This window comes from Triturus cristatus, chromosome 9, assembly GCF_964204655.1.
Source record: "Triturus cristatus chromosome 9, aTriCri1.1, whole genome shotgun sequence".
NCBI lineage: Eukaryota > Metazoa > Chordata > Amphibia > Caudata > Salamandridae > Triturus > Triturus cristatus.
Window position 1 is genome coordinate 216,640,829 of NC_140592.1, and position 15,877 is coordinate 216,656,705.

At 43.8% G+C, this 15,877-nt stretch overlaps 1 protein-coding gene across 3 annotated transcripts in view; it reads left to right on the top strand.

Annotated features, from left to right (window-relative positions):
* Positions 1-15,877, top strand: part of SLC25A26 (solute carrier family 25 member 26) — an 842,602-nt gene that overhangs the window by 138,356 nt on the left and 688,369 nt on the right. The window lies entirely within an intron of this gene.

Below are 15,877 nucleotides of genomic sequence, written 5' to 3' on the forward strand. Positions count from 1 at the left end.
AAAGTGAAGTTCGCACTACGCGAGCTACGCGTAGCACTTCGCGAACTGCGTAGTAACATGTTCGCACTGTGCAAGATGTTGTTTTCAATGATTGCACAGTGCGGACAAGCAACCGGCACTGTGCAATCATTGAAAATGGCATCTTGCACAGTGCGAGCTGTAGTTTTCTGCTGCTCGAGTAGATTTTTACTCGAGCGGCAGCTTTCTCAACGCGAACTGGTAGTTTCTCATCGCGAGCGGTCGCGAGCATACGCGACTCCTCGCAATGAGAAACCTGACCTCCTCGCGTTGGGAATCTCGCCGGGAGGTTTATTTTCCATGCTCGCGATCGCCAACTTGATGTTGCTGATCGCGAACAAGGAAAAAGTCTCGCCGGGATGTCATTTTGCTTGCTCGCGGTCGCCAACTTGACGTTCAGGACCGCGAGCAAGCAAAAAATGACCGCAGCACTACGCAACACTACGCTACGCGTGTTCGCACTGTGCTACGTGCAGTTCGCGTAGTGCGAAGTAGCGCGAACTTCGCAAACTACGCGAGCGTAGCGTAGTGCTTCGCCCAGGCCTAGTCTAAGGTCTGTTTCAGACGTATTTAACTATCACAACTCATGTAAACACAACAACAATACATAGAGAGGAGCTGTAGGCCTCCCCCTTCAGCCATTGTCTTGTTTGGGTGAACTCCCTCCAGCGCCCATTGGACGCCTGAAGTATCCTTTACATTTTGAATCCACCATAGAATTCCACAAATGTTTACATTAGTGGTGCAGAATGCTGGGTAGTCGTGACTACCGCATTGTGTTACGCATTCTACAAACAGACACCTCGTCCCTCACTATTGTCTGTGGAATTGCCAAGTATCTGGGTTGCGCTTGGCTACTGCGGAAGAAAAATCTCGCTCTTCATATGCGCTAAATTACCTACGTGGTCTGTCTTTATTACCAGATATCTATCCACTCACAATGAATTTTGGGTCCTTAAGCTTCTTGTACTTTGCACATATTGTTTTTATCTTGTCTCATAGTCCTTTTAGATATACCCATGACTGATTAATTCTTTTATTGTCAATGTCTATTTGATCCTTTTTATATTATTGTATGTTGTGCTTTTATGATATTTTTTATCGAATAAAGCTTTACCTACCTACCATTAGTGGTGTTGACATTGCTTTGTTGATTAGTAGCACAAATTAGTAGGGGACCTGGGCACTGTGCACGCACCCCTTTAAGAAATGACATCAATGCAGACACTTCTATGGGCTTCAAAGCACCATGCAGTTCTCTTTCTGCTCATGCTTGGTGGTCTTCCTGGTAGCTCCTACACGGTACTCCCGTGTTACATCTTCCCTTCTTCCACCAGGCACTAGCAGCTGACAGCTCCCCTCCTGCTTGTTCCGGATGCTCTCTATTTAATCACACCCTGCAGCTCTCCTCCTCCTGCCACTGCTTGCGTGTGGCAGCATCACTCACAGACTTTCCCTTACCTCAGCACTTCCAATTGGTAGCAAAACTCTAAAAAGGTCTACAGTTTTGAAGTTCTTCAGAAAATGTGATTGCTTAAAAATATATATGCTCAATAAATGACAGCTGGGGAGCTGAGAGATAGCTGAGATAGAGTCCTGATTAATGGCATCATCAACAACATGAATAACTGTGCAATATGCAGCATCATACACCCTGTGTAACAAGCTAGTATATTATTAATGTAGGACAACATTATAAATTGGCAGGGCATACATTGGGTAAAATCCACATATTTGTGTTACTGCCACTAAGAGAAAATTGAGGAGCAGAATTACATCAACGAAACCTTAAAGTTAATTGACGAGTACTTATAGATACTTCTTCCTACGAATTGTGAGGACTAGGCAAATAGAATGTGTGAGAAAGTGAATTATTAACTAGTGTGGATGGAATTTCCCCACAAGCAATAATGTCACTATTCTTGTTAAGTCCAGTAAATATTTCATTAATTTAAACATGAACTCAACAGCTAGTAGCTATGGCACAGAGCAGACAGGTTTAACTTAAGAAAATGTGTAAAGCATATAGAAGTCCGAAAAACAACTAAGGTCGAAAGCATACCTCAATAAAAAAACCTCTGCATTTTATAAAAATTGAGAATAATTTAATAAACAAAATGACAAAAATCCAATAAGGGGAAACCGAGATGAAATTAAAATAAATTTAAAAATAGTGTGATAAAGAGATGAGTGCTAAATCATGGTCATCCGGGTGCGGTTGACCCAGAACCTAGGCACTTTCTAACTCTGCTGCAATGGAGCACAGGTTAGATACAGAAACTAGGTTTGTCCCGGTCAAAAGTTTTCTGACTTAGTCTCTGAAATGTAGGAAAAACATTATGTTCAGATCAAGGTAGCAGGCTGTGACCGAGATGTGTTCCAGGAGGCCAGATAGCCATGGGTGTTTGGAGGAGTACTCTTTGACACAGCCAAAGGTCCCATGGCATAAGATCCGTAAGAACAGCACTTGGGTGTTAAGACTCACTCCAGGAGAAGCCACCAGCAGGGCCCAGGATTGTCCAGTTGGAACTGGTCAGCTGGGCCCTTCAGAAAATGGAATTTGATCAGGTTGTTGTGTCCCTGTAGTTTAACAGGAGGTCAGCCAATTGAACTTTGGAGTCCACTTTCTTGTCCTGGGTACAAGTGGGAACAGGCCCAGCTTTTGAGGAATCCTTCTAGGTATCTACAGCAGGTGCAGTCCTCCTTCTGTCTAGTAGTTTTCTGAAGAGGGTGAATAGTTCCTGTGCCCACACCAGGGGTGTGACCAGATAAATAGGTAACCCTTTGTTTGTGTTGTTTCAAACCTATCTGGGAGCAGCTCCTCTACCGCTGGATTTGGTACTTGTCTGACTAGGTGGCCAAAAGTGGACCCGCCCAAGAGTCAGCTAACATGTGGCTGTGACAGGGTAGGCATTTTTGAAGATAATTACGTTTCTGCCCACAATCCAGACGGTCAGCCTGCCAGTGGAGCAGAACACCTCCCCCCACCCAAACTCTTTGTTTCAGCTCTGGGAGCAATTTTACACCTCATCAAGGTGCTATTCAGCTCCTGGGTGACAGTTGAAAACCCATACAAATGGGCTTCTTGAAGCTTTAGGCAGGGAGAAGGTGATTGTCTAAAAGCCCCTTTTCCAAAATATTTATTACAGATCCAACCGTACCAGTAAATATGGCTTGTAATAAATATTTTTAAAAGTCCAAGAATGAACTTTGTAGGTGTTTCCTATGTGGAAAAAACAGTATTAAACTTAACATTGTGGCCCAGTGCTTTGCTATGGAACAGCTAACCTTGCTAAAGTGAAAAAAGCTTACCAGCCTTGTCACTGGAAGGACATGTTTAATGTTAAACCTTTACATGTCCTCCTTTTAAATACCATGCACCCACCTTTTGGGCAGGAAGGCCTATGTAGGGGTTACTTAATATTTAAAAGGATGAATTAGGCTTGACAAAAAAGGCGTTATTTTGTTATATCAATGCATTCCATTTATCCTTTCAAGATGGCAATCAGGCACTGCCACCATATTCCACTGGAGCCTCTGCCCAAACTTTAAACATCATTCCATACAGTAGATTTGTCAGTGATGTTCCTCCCCTAAAAACTAGGGAGTCAGTTCAAGGTGGCCTATCATAACCATTTCCTTTAGGTATTTGATTCAGTATACTATCCCGTTCTTCTATTGTTTTCCAGGCCTGCTCGTCTGTTGCCAAACGTCTTAGTTCTGCAATCTCAGCTGTCCCCTTTACTTTCTTAATCACATGGTTTCTGTGTTGGGGTTCCCGCACTTTTCCAGCACATTGCTATAAGCTTTTTGGCCAAGAGTAACGCCAAGTCTGCAAAGCGACACAGCACTCTATGTGCCCTTGGTCTAGGCATCGATATCAATAGGGCCACTTGTGAATTCTGCTCTTGCCTAAAATCCATCGCACTCTCTATGTAGTCATAAATCCCAGTCAAATAGGGGGGCAGCAGCAGGCACTCTCAAAAGATGAGCACATCAGCCTCCCCCTCCTTCTCTTTGCACCGGAGGTATGTATCAGTCACCCTAGAAAACATTCTATGCAGTCTACTTGGTGTCTGGTATGTACGGTGCGGGATGTTAAAGTGTAATAGTCCAAATCTAGCGTTTCGTGCTACCATTCTAGGGTACCAAATGCAAAAACAACAATTGATGGACAGAATGCAGAACAATGTCATACATTCACCCCAGTACAGCGATCTGGGCCTAGATCCATCGTTTTTTTGCTCACCATGCCATTCCAGTTTGAACCCAGCCATATGCAAATCAGTCTTGACCCTGTGTCTCATGGGAACAGTCCAGCCCGAACTGTCAAGCCAGGTCCTCCCTGGACTGGAAACAAGCATCCTAGGACCGGTTTCGGGGTTTCACCCCTCTTCAGCCAGGATAGCTTGATTCCAGTGGCATGGAGAGCACGGGACTCACGTCTGAGCATACCCGTCCCACTCAGGGTGACAAATTCTAGGGTACATCACTACCTCAACATGACCAAATCTACTTTTTTAATACTTATAAGTGGCTGGTATAGCTGTGTGACTACCCTTCAGGAGGTGCCCAGACTCAGTACCATCGTCAGCACCCCTTGAGGGTACTGCTTGCATTGTTGAGGACTTTTTCACGCTCCAGAAATTGCCCAGAACTGATAAAATGCTCGTGCTGTTGTTGAAACATACCAAACTTCTGTCCTTCGAGCATGTCCTAAAAAGTTCATACTGCATCTTCCTCCCATGCCTTAACCTGTATCTCATGTGTCAATTTAAAAAAGGCCAGAGGAGTCCGTAGCGACATGGTCAGCAAAAAAGGCATCTTAGTCTTCATGCATTTCAGCATCCTGGCTACACAGCCCGTGACCACCAGCATCAACATAGTATATCCACCTTGCCTATTATATCTTTCCAGTAGGCAACAAAGGGGTTCAACCCCTCTCACCTTGCCGTAGAATATCACACATCCATTGACCCTGCCACTCATTGAAGCAGGGCCGCAAGGTAGGTCCATCTCTGGTGCCCACAGTCCCCGCTCTGTGGTCAGGAGCTGCAGTTCTTTAAAGCACACCCGTGCTTCCCAGACCATCCTATCGGTCCGCCAGTAAGTTATTAAGTCTCCCAAGCAACCTCACTAGTATTCTGATTGGGAGTATTGCAAAATATTAAAGAAGTTAGGGCAGTACAATGATTTTCGATACAGCTACTCTCTTGTGTGGACAACAGCACTTTCTTCCAGTGTCCCCGAGTCGCACAATAGGGCTTTTAATATTACCAGCTATCAAGTCTGCCTCCTCACGATGAATCTGCATCTCCAAGTACTTAAACTTGTGGCCCACCCGCCTAAGAGAGGAAAGCTGCATCTCTGCCATCCCAGCCCAAAATGAGCATATCAAGGACTTTCCAATATTTACCTTCAAGCCAGTCACTTTTTCAAAGTTGTCTAGGTCTATCATAGCCTGATCCACAGTCTCAGGCGCATTTCTAAGATATAGCAGCCCATCATCTGCGTATAATTAAATGGCATGCCCCTATTGTTCCACCTTTATGCCCCACCGGCTTAACTGACCTCTACAGCTTGCAGCCATGGCTCCATGGCCAGAGTGAACAAGAGAGGTGAGAGTTGAGACCCCTGACTGGTTCTATGTTCAATTGACCAGCCCTCTGAGATGGTTCTACCCGTATGCACTCTTGCTGTCAAAGGAGGAGCAGTTTCCACTTAAGAATTCTGTCACTAAATCCCATCTCCTCAAGCAGCACAAGCAAATATCCCTCAATTGACACAGCAGGCTCGTGCTGCAGTGTCGCCGCACACACTGTCATAACATGCATCAACCTTTGTACATTTTCTGCCATGCTTTTAGTAGGAATATACCCTGACTGGTCCAGCTCCACCAAACTAGCCATCAGTGGGTTCAGCTTATCAGCTACTAACATTGACTGAATTTTGAAATCTAAATTTAGATTGGACTGGGGTGATACCCACCAGGCGTGAGCACTTTTTGCCCCATATTTGATATTGCCACAATCACTGTTTCTCATGTTGTCAGGTAGCCTCATACATTTTGTGGAGTTTTGGACACAGGGCAGCTCTAAGTTTTTTTCTGGCTGCCATGCCCCGAATGACAGCCTTAATTTACTCTGACAGGGCATCCAAATCATCCCTCTGTATCTTATTCAGTGCTTGGAGCCCATCTCATCTAACATAGGCCATCATTGTCTCTCTCTATCTGCTACCCCTTGCAACTGGTATAGCAGTAGTGGTATAGCACTGGTGTATCAGTAGTGATGGGATACTCCTCTCTATGATCTTAGATGACTAGGCACTTCATATAAATGGTACTCGTTTGTAAGTTTTGCCTCTCAGATAGGGCAAGCTGTCAGTTTGCATAAATACCTATTTCAGCTTGCAGTAGGCTTAGAGCTCACCCATTGCTTACCATTCATTGGTTTTATTGTTATTCTCATTTGCTTGTATTTTATTTGGTGGATTGTGTGGGCTATCCTTCCTCTTCTTGTGTTTGTCCCTCCCCTGAAACATTTCCTCATTACTTGCGTCTTTCCACCACAAACTTTTCTTTTGGATTCTACTTAGTTCTTTTTTTGTTAAACAGTCCATGAGAGTGCATGTGTTTTCCAGCTATTTCCCTCATGTACTTCCCTTTCCCTTCTTCGCCACCATGTTGCCCATGTGCTTCTAACTCGGATCAGTAAATAAATAAAAGGAACAAAAAAGTACCTGTGTAACTTTGTAGGTGCACTTATGTGTGGTGCACGCACATACAAAATGATGCAGCTGCTCCATAGCGCCTTTCTTTCTTCTTTAGCCATGTTGCACAGCATCAGGGATGATGTATTGCATCACTAAATACCATTGTCAAAGCAAATAGGTTCCTAAAGGCAAGACCTGTTGGCTTTGCCAGTGCTTGTTGTATTAATGGACTTCTTCCAAAGCATAATATGGTTTTCTAAAATATGTAGTCATGTTCTCAGTAAATGTAGTTCTTATTAGAAGAGTCTATATCCCTTACCTTTAGAGCTTGAACAGTAACCATTTGAGTATCTGTTAAAACACAAATGGTGAAATATCTTATTTCTCTATCACAGGGCCCATATTTCCTTAGTGAAACAATTCTTTGTTTTTTTTTACTTAACTTGGCCCATTTACCCCTCTTATTCCTACAGCTATTTTACCAGTTTTTCTTAGGTTACTACCAACCTGAATAACAGGGGAGAGGAGTTGGCCTAACGGCTAGGGCGCTCGACTTCGGACCTGGGGAATTGGGTTCGAGTCTCAGTAATGACACTGAACATCCTGTGATTCTGGGCAAATCACTTAATCTCCTCGTGCCTAACAAAGAATGAATGTGTGTCCTAATGTAACGTAACTGGTGCTATGAAAAGCGCTCTGATACCTGATTGGATTCGGGTCAAGTTCGCGCTATATAAAACTCTGCAAAAAAAAACAGTGATTTGCTCCATGCTTTTTACATTTTCTATATACCAACCTAAAATTTAGCCTCATTTTAATTTACTGTAATCATCTGAGTGTTAAAGACTTCAGTGCCTATTGTAGCACGCTCACTGGCCAGCCCTACTGCAAGATGACAGTATTGGCTTCAGACACTCCTAGTTTGCTGCCCGGTATCTTATTTTGAGCTCCTGACTTTCTTAGTGGCTTTCTGACAGCTCTTTGCTAATTCTAGGGCCCTCAAGCTTTGAATTGTGTCTATATTCATGGTTTGTCATCTCAATGTTCAAAGGGTCTCCCCCTCCTCTGTTTTGTTTAGCAGTGCAGTTCTCTATTGTAATGGAATACCATTGGGACAATGGGTTCGAATGCCCAGTGCTGGTGAAAGTGTTTTCATGAAGGTTGAATCCTAGCACAGCAGGCTCAGCTTTCCATCCTTCCAGGAATGGCAAGTTGGGTAACATAGGTTGGGGAAGAGCAACATAGGTAATTTATGAGAGAAAACAATTATCATGTGAGCACATCCATCCCATTAGGGGTCTGTTCCTTTACTGGAGAAATTAAATTGGGCTCTTGGGCATATATGCATATATGCATGTACACCTGGGCTTATGTGCCTAAGCACTTGTGCCTCTGTGTTTTTATGTAAGATAATAATGTATGGACTCCTACCTCTGTTGTTCCTGTATCCCTGACAGCTGAGGTTAATCTGCCTTCCCGCACCAAAACACTTCACCTTTTACATCTTTGATACTTTTGGTCCATTCTGTCTCTCTATTCCACATGCAGAGAGGTCCTATCATTATTTACGGTCCCTCTGAATTTTAGTCTTCCCTGAGCATGTGTTGAAACCACCTGACCTTCTCCTACTAATTTAGGCCAGTACCAGGGGTCTTTTCACAGCCATGGCACGTCCAGAATTCAAGAACCAGTTTAGAGGTATAGGCCTCAAAATGATGCTATTGAGATTCAGATGTGTGCAATGGTAACCCAGCTCTGCTGCACTCAATTTATTTTGTGTTCTTCTGTGCATCTGCAGAAGGTGTTGACACTGGTTAACTCATGCTTCAAATATCTTCTCAATTTTAAGTTACTTCTTAAAATGAAAACATCCAAAAATATAATGTTAAAAGTAATAAACAAGCAACAGGTCTGTAGTAATTGTGTTGGCCTGAATGTTTTTTTTGGGGGGGTTTTTACTGTGAGTGAGCCTCACTACTTGACTCACCCACAGTACGTTCTGTGGAAATGGACTGAGTGTTCACCGCCATGTCTATCTTTAAAGATAAGGCAGCTGCTGAGCAGAGAGGGTAAGAGGCTCTGGGCTGGTTACATGAAGATATGTGAGCAGACATGGCCATATGTGTTCGGCCTGCGCATGTAAGACTACTGTTTTGTATCTCCTAGTATCTGTGCACTGGTAACCTGTAATAGAAGTGACTCTCCAAGGATTGATGTTGACATGAGGTAGGTCTCATAATGTGAGTGTGCATTCACTGTGTAAGTCTGTAGAGCTTATTGAAAGTCTGTGGAGCTTAACTAAATTATATATTAAAAGCAAAATCTACACCAAAGTATAGTTTTACACCACTTAGGCCTACAGGGTTCAATGAGGTATCAATCTTAGGGTAAACCTGCATCCACAGTGTAGATCCACAGTCTCTTTCACCATATCTACACTACTTATGGCACTTTGAGAATTTTCATGTTTCTCTGGCTCATCCATAATCAGGCATTTGATACTACATAGTAGGTCAAGTTAATCACTTTGCTGGCCAGCACGGAGATCAAAGGCTTCACCACATAATAGTCATTAACATTGCCTGTCCCAGTTTCCGAAAAAGGAAAGGGTGGTAGAGGAAATCTACATGTGTTAATTAACTGGTCTCACTGTACCTATGCTGGGAAGGCCCATGACCACAGAATCAAAGGAGAATGGGAGATCTCTGGAGCTAAAAGCAGGAAGGGCCTGTGGAAATGTGTAATATTTTACTTAGCATAAGTGACAGCCATTTTGGCTGTGGTGTTCATTTTGTTTCCTTCGTAATTCTTTCGTCTGCTGCTGCTCGTCTTTTCACTCTGCTTGTGTTATCTATTTTAGTTGACTTCCTGACTCAGCTAAAGCAATGTACGTGCTGGGGGTTTGTAGCTGCCAGTACACCTGGTCATAGATGTTCACTGTCAACAATTTAATGCTGCCATAAGCATTTCTGCTCCCCCTCCCACTTTGCTGACCAAGTGGTTATTGATTTGCCAAAAGTTATGTTGGCTCAAGTATATGATCCACCATTTAGGGGAGGTGGAAGAGGCGGACGTGCAATGTCTCCACCTGGGGTGCCCCCTCTCCCTTGAGCAAATTTGTCCCCTGATCAGTGTGCTTATTGTAAAGAGACTGGGCATTGGCGTTCTGAGTGCCCTCTTTTGCGAGTTCAGCAGTATCAACGGGGAAGGGGTGGTGTGAGAGGAAGCCCAGGGAATTCAGGAAACAAGGGAGGTACAGGAGCTCGTCCCAGATTTGAAGCAGTTGAACAAGGACCAAATTACTCTAATACTTTTGATAGACGAAATCAATATCACATGTCTGATTATTCTGCGGATGCCCTTGCAGGCTCAGATTATGCATAGGGATGCCTAGGATAGGGTAAGGAACCAGTTGAGGTGCCAGTAGATGAAATGGGTCCCTACGTTGACGCAAACGTCTTGGGATCTACTGATCGGTTTCTGGTTGATACAGGGGCTACCCATAGTGCTCTGTCTAAAAAATTGGTTCCTAGGGCTTCCCTGTCCGGCACATTGATAACATCGATAGGATTCAATGGGACACCTACACCTAGCCCGCTTTCACAGCCACTTGAATTCAAACGTGACAAATTCACTGCAGCATGTCCATTTTTTCTTTCCCCTAACACGCCAGACAACATTGTGGGTATCGATATGCTTAAATATTTCATGCTACAAACCATTGTTCTCCGGAAGGTGTGCGTGTTATTTTAAATAACAATTATCCAATGGTTGAGAGATCCTGTCTTATCAATGAGGATGCCGCTCTGGCGTCCTTACCTAGTTTGAAGAAGGAACACTGTTATTGTTATCATTTCTTGCCTCAAATCATCACAAAGTCTTGCGAAAGAAATTGCAATATTGTAGACAGCAGGTTACCTATTCAGGTCACCTCCTGTCTAAGGAGGGACGTGCACTTATACCAGACCGCATTCAGACCATTTTAGATACTCCTGTGACCCGTACTCAGAAGGATGACCGTGCACTGATTGGCCTCACTTCTTTTTGTAGGCTATTTTTCGCACATTATTAAACCTTTGTTGGCCCTTTTGACTAAAGACACTCCGATGCCCCTCCCATGGATTGCTGAGTGCCAGGGCGCCCTCCAACAGTTTCGCCAAGCCCTTTGTTCTGCACCAGTATTGGGTACCCCAGACATGTTGATGAGTGACTATTTGTCCCAGTTAACTGACAGCTTGTCTTCTATTTATCAGCAGGTGCGGGAAGCTCTTCCTTTGTGAGCCCTGCTTTGCTGACAGATCATCGCGACATTTTGATCACCGAGAGAGGACGAGCTGCATCACCTTAAGGACCTGAGGAAGTCTTCCCAGACCACACGATCCCTGGTGCATCTAGATACCTTCTTCGATCCAGGAAGAAAGACACTTCATCATCGAAAGAGACTGTTTGAGCCACTGTCCTGGGTGGTTAAAGACTGACTACAAAGGGGGGTAGCCTTTTAGTGACTACTCGTCTCAACGTTAGTGAAGAAACCAAGCCTGCCCAGGACCTTAGGGCATCATCCATTTTGTTGTTTGCTGATGAAAATGAGCTCGCCTAAGAAGGAGATTGCTGCGACAACATGCAACGGCTGTAAAAGCTGCATCCGTGGTTTGAATTTGACTACTGCCATCATCGCTGCTGTAATGTGGGTAGTGGAGGAAGTAATGCCTGGAGCCTCCTTACCTAACATTACTGTTACATCACTTGCTGCAAAAGAGCACCATCATTTTGATTTGCCGCAACATGAACAGGGATACCGGCAAAATCTGGGAAACAATTCATTTCTTCAAATGTTGCATCAGACACACCAGCTAAGCAATGCTACTAACTGTTGGGTTTGTGGCAAGATTCCTCCTCACCAGAACATAAAAGGAATCCCGTTGTCACCGCTGCCATTCTCTCACAATGGCTCATGCCCAGCTTGGTTCAAACTTCTATATGCCTCTAATGAACAAAGTCTGTTACCCCAACAAAGATGTGGACCCACAAGCAAAAGGGACTGCTTTAGAAATGGAAGAATATAGTAAAGGAAGTGCAACAAACTATGTGTATCCAAATTCTAGGTCGGCTAAAGGAAATGGACCCCTTATTATCTCTTTTGCCATAACCACTGGCCCCCTTTGTGTACAAACTACAGGCGATGTGCCAGTGGCCCACAGTAACTGTACTACAGTGTTGCAGATGTCTACGAGAGGCCGAAGCAGCTTCCTTGCATCACGTCACACTTATTTTGTTTGTGGAACTAAGGCATACTACTTCCTACATCCAGGCTGGTCTGGTACCTGTTACATAGTCTTCCTTCCACCACCTGTGTTTTTAGCTCCTCCAACCTACCATCAAGATTTGCAATTGTTTGATCACCATGCTGGAAGTAGGGGAAAATGTGCAATCGATGTCTCTGTAGTCAACCAGACAGAGACCACATTGGAGCAAAATAGACTTTAACAGAGGAGCCTTCTTCTTTGTTGGCCCAGTACAGAACAGTAAGCTGGTCCGTCGCCTCACCTGTACAATGAAAGCAGTGATCAATCCGACAACTGCGGCCTTAGGGAACTTGACAGAAGAACAAGCATCGATCCGCATGGTTGCTTTGCAGAATAGACTTGTTCTAGATGTTATTCTGGCTGATTGAGGTGGAGCATGCTGTATCATTGGATCCAGCTGCTGTGTCTTCACACCGGAGAATTCACCTTCTGTATATGCGGTCATCTCCAAACTACACAAAATAGCTACTGAGATACATCAAGACTTGGGAACATGGACTTGGGCTGGATGGTTCTAGAACATATTTTCTGTATGGGGTCTAAAAATATTATCGGCCTTATTCATAATTATTGCAATTCTCTTCTCTTGTTTATGTATCCAAGGCGGGCCAATGCTTTGTTCCCTCTGTATTTCCACTTGTACTACTTGTCTACCATCTAAAACGAATGTCCAAAATGTAAATGCCCGTTTAGCAAGAGACCGAGAAGTCAGCGATATAATGTTAATTGATATACATGATGTTTATCGTACCCCTTTTGAAGCATAAGAAAATGTCTTAGCTTATGCTAAAAGGGTCGTCTGTGGAAATGTGTAATAGTTTACTTGGCATAAGCGACAGACATTTTGGCTGTGGTGTTCATTTCGTTTCCTTCGTAATACTTTTGTCCTCTGCTGCTCGTCTTTTCACTCTGCTTGTGTTATCTATTTTAGTTGATTTCCTGACTCAGCTAAAGCAATGTACGTGCTGGGGGTTTGTAGCTGCCTGGTCATAGATGTTAACTGTCGACCATTTACTGCTGCCATAAGCATTTCTGCTCCCCCTCCCACTTTGCTGACCAAGTGGTTATTCATCTGCCCTTGTTTGCTGATAACTATTTCTAAGACATGTTCTTCCTATTTCTGTTCACAGGCTTACAGCACAGAAAACCGGTATAAAAGGGACACAGTTTGTAAATTCAGTGCACTACCTCCTTGCAGCACTTGAGAGTGTTGTGTGGATGTGGTCCCACTCATGAGTGATTAATAAACTTGTTATTTATTCCAACTCCAGTGCTGATCTCTATTTTGTTGGTCTCTGGACCCGTAGACTAGAGGGTGACCCTGTACCAGTGTGCCCACTTTTAGGCACATTTCCACAGGCCCTCTCTAGAAGCTTTGTATGGAAGGGATCAGACAGCTGTGTGAGGTTGAGGTGGAGCTGAGGCTCCACTGGAAGCTCTCTCCATAGACCACTTGAATTCGCCATCTGAAAAGTCCCAGAATGCTGTTCAAGGACATTTGGACATGGTTGGAGTGATGATATGGCACCCTTGGATTGGTCAAAGGTGCCTGTCTTCTAGAAAGCTTCATTACACCTAACATTCCCTACACAAGGAAGAGACTTTTGACAAGACTCTGGGCCTTGGAGCAACAGCAGCAAACACATGCCCTGCTGGAATGAGAATCTACCGGATGCCACTGCAAGGATGGAATGAAGGACTATAACTTGCCCTCAGAACTTTGATGCAAGGGAGGAGCAAAATCAAGCTCCTTCCCAACAAAACATTTAGAGGCATTTGGAGGTGATGAGAACTGAGGAACGTTATCCTGGTGGCTAGGGCTCACCACCAAGACTAAATCTCAGAATTGAGCAAATCGGCCCTTTGGGGCCAGAGAAATGAATACAATGTCTGGTCCCTTTGGGGAGGATCAGACGGAGAATGAAGGAGTGGTGCTTTTTAGTGGAATTCAGGTATTAACTCGGGGATGGCTAAACCTCTGGGGGTCATCGCTTCTTCAGTTGTTCCTCTGTGGATTAGTCGTGCATGGGGCCCACTCTGTGAGATCACTTATGGCCCTGGGGATGCTATCCCCTAGCACCCTATGCAATGCACAGCATTTCTCTGGGACCACATGCCCCTGGGACAGAAGAGGCTGAGGAACGTGTGTGGTACTCCCATATCCCCAGTACCTGGGCAGGTATACTTCCTGCCAGCGCTGGTGCTGCTCCCACTCGCACTGGTTCTCAGTTGGTGGTGGAGCAGACTCCAAAAAATAACCACATTGGTATATACATGCTGCTGTGCAGGGGATTGCCCCATAACCTCCTGTGAGCACTACCAAATTTGCTTATGTGCTTCTGTGGTGTACCAGGAGGGACGGGGCACCTTCAAGATTGCTTTAAGAGTGTTTCGGGGTCAGGGGCTACAAGACGTGCGGCAGCAGCCCTACTGAATGTTGTTCAAAAATCACCCTAAGTCTCCCAGGGGATTGAATCCAAAACACTGGGATATATTTTCAAGGTTCACAAGCTCTTTTTAAACCCATGCATTTGCTTGGGAATGCACCATTGACTTTTACGGTGGGTTATAACATGCATTGAATATTATTATTGCCCTCATTCATTTCAGTGGTGTTGCAGATGAAGTATTACATGTTGCTGCTTATAATAATATGGTGACACCCTGACTAAGCCAGTAGGCCTTATTGATAATGGCATCACCTTGTGTTGTGATATTTCATCTAAAATATGTGTGGGTATTGTAGCTATAGGGTTCAGGGCCCACTAAGGATGTAACATGTTTTTAGGGTGTCACGAAACGTGTTTATATCTACCTGATTGTACATATTTGTAGTTTAATATTCTAGTATTGAGTTGTGTGTGTAAATAAAATTACTTTTTCCCCTTTATAGGAAAAGGCACTGACTGTATAGTGATTTACTGAGTGCGGTTGTCGCATACTAGTGAGAAGAGGTACTACACACCACTTCCCCTAAGTAGGTCTTGGACTGCTCTGCTACCAGACCCTGAGGTACAGGCACTAGAAATAGGAGTGTGGGGGGCTGCTCAAGGACTCCAAAATAATCATGGTGGCATTCAGAAGACAAATCTGCAATCAAGTTGTTTTCAAAGTTGTTTTTTTGTATTTTAAATCTTGTCACAGTTGTCAAATGTTAGGATCTGTCTCCTGACAATTTGCTGCTTATTATTTTAAATGGAGATTGGTGTTTACATTTTTTTCTTTGACTGCAAAGTGAGAGGGTTTTGTAATTCTAACTATATGACATACTTGCTGAGTGAGAAATGAAAGGCTATATATAGGATGTTGAGTTTTTTTGTTTTTGTTTTAAACACAACCAGAACTGTACAAACATTTGAAAATACATCAGAAGTTAGGAAAGTACACATATAGCATAATTTTGTTTTGTAATTCTGAAGTATGATGGAAACAAAATAAACTCCCCTGAGAGCGCTAAGTGCTACAATTGGTTAATTGGTTACCAGTAAAGAGGAAGTTGCAGACTTTGGAACTAATAACCCAATTTCTAACAGAATTATTGCAAAAAACAGTTGCAGTGGGGCTATGATCTGGTTTCGATCAGCTCTTTAAGAAGTTCACCTTCCTCGTTCAAAGCAGTCACCTTATACCCTTATTCTGCACACCTCTTGGTGAGAACCTATCTTGTGTCTATGTTTTAAGGAGATATCAATAAAAGTTCTGCCCCAGTTCAATGTGATGCCCTTTGTGATTTAGGATTTTTGTCCTGTACGCCTTCAATGAAAGTGAATCCACAAACCCACCAACTCATAAGTATTCATGCCCCTGCTTGGCACCATCACACTTTGCTGGGTCATTTT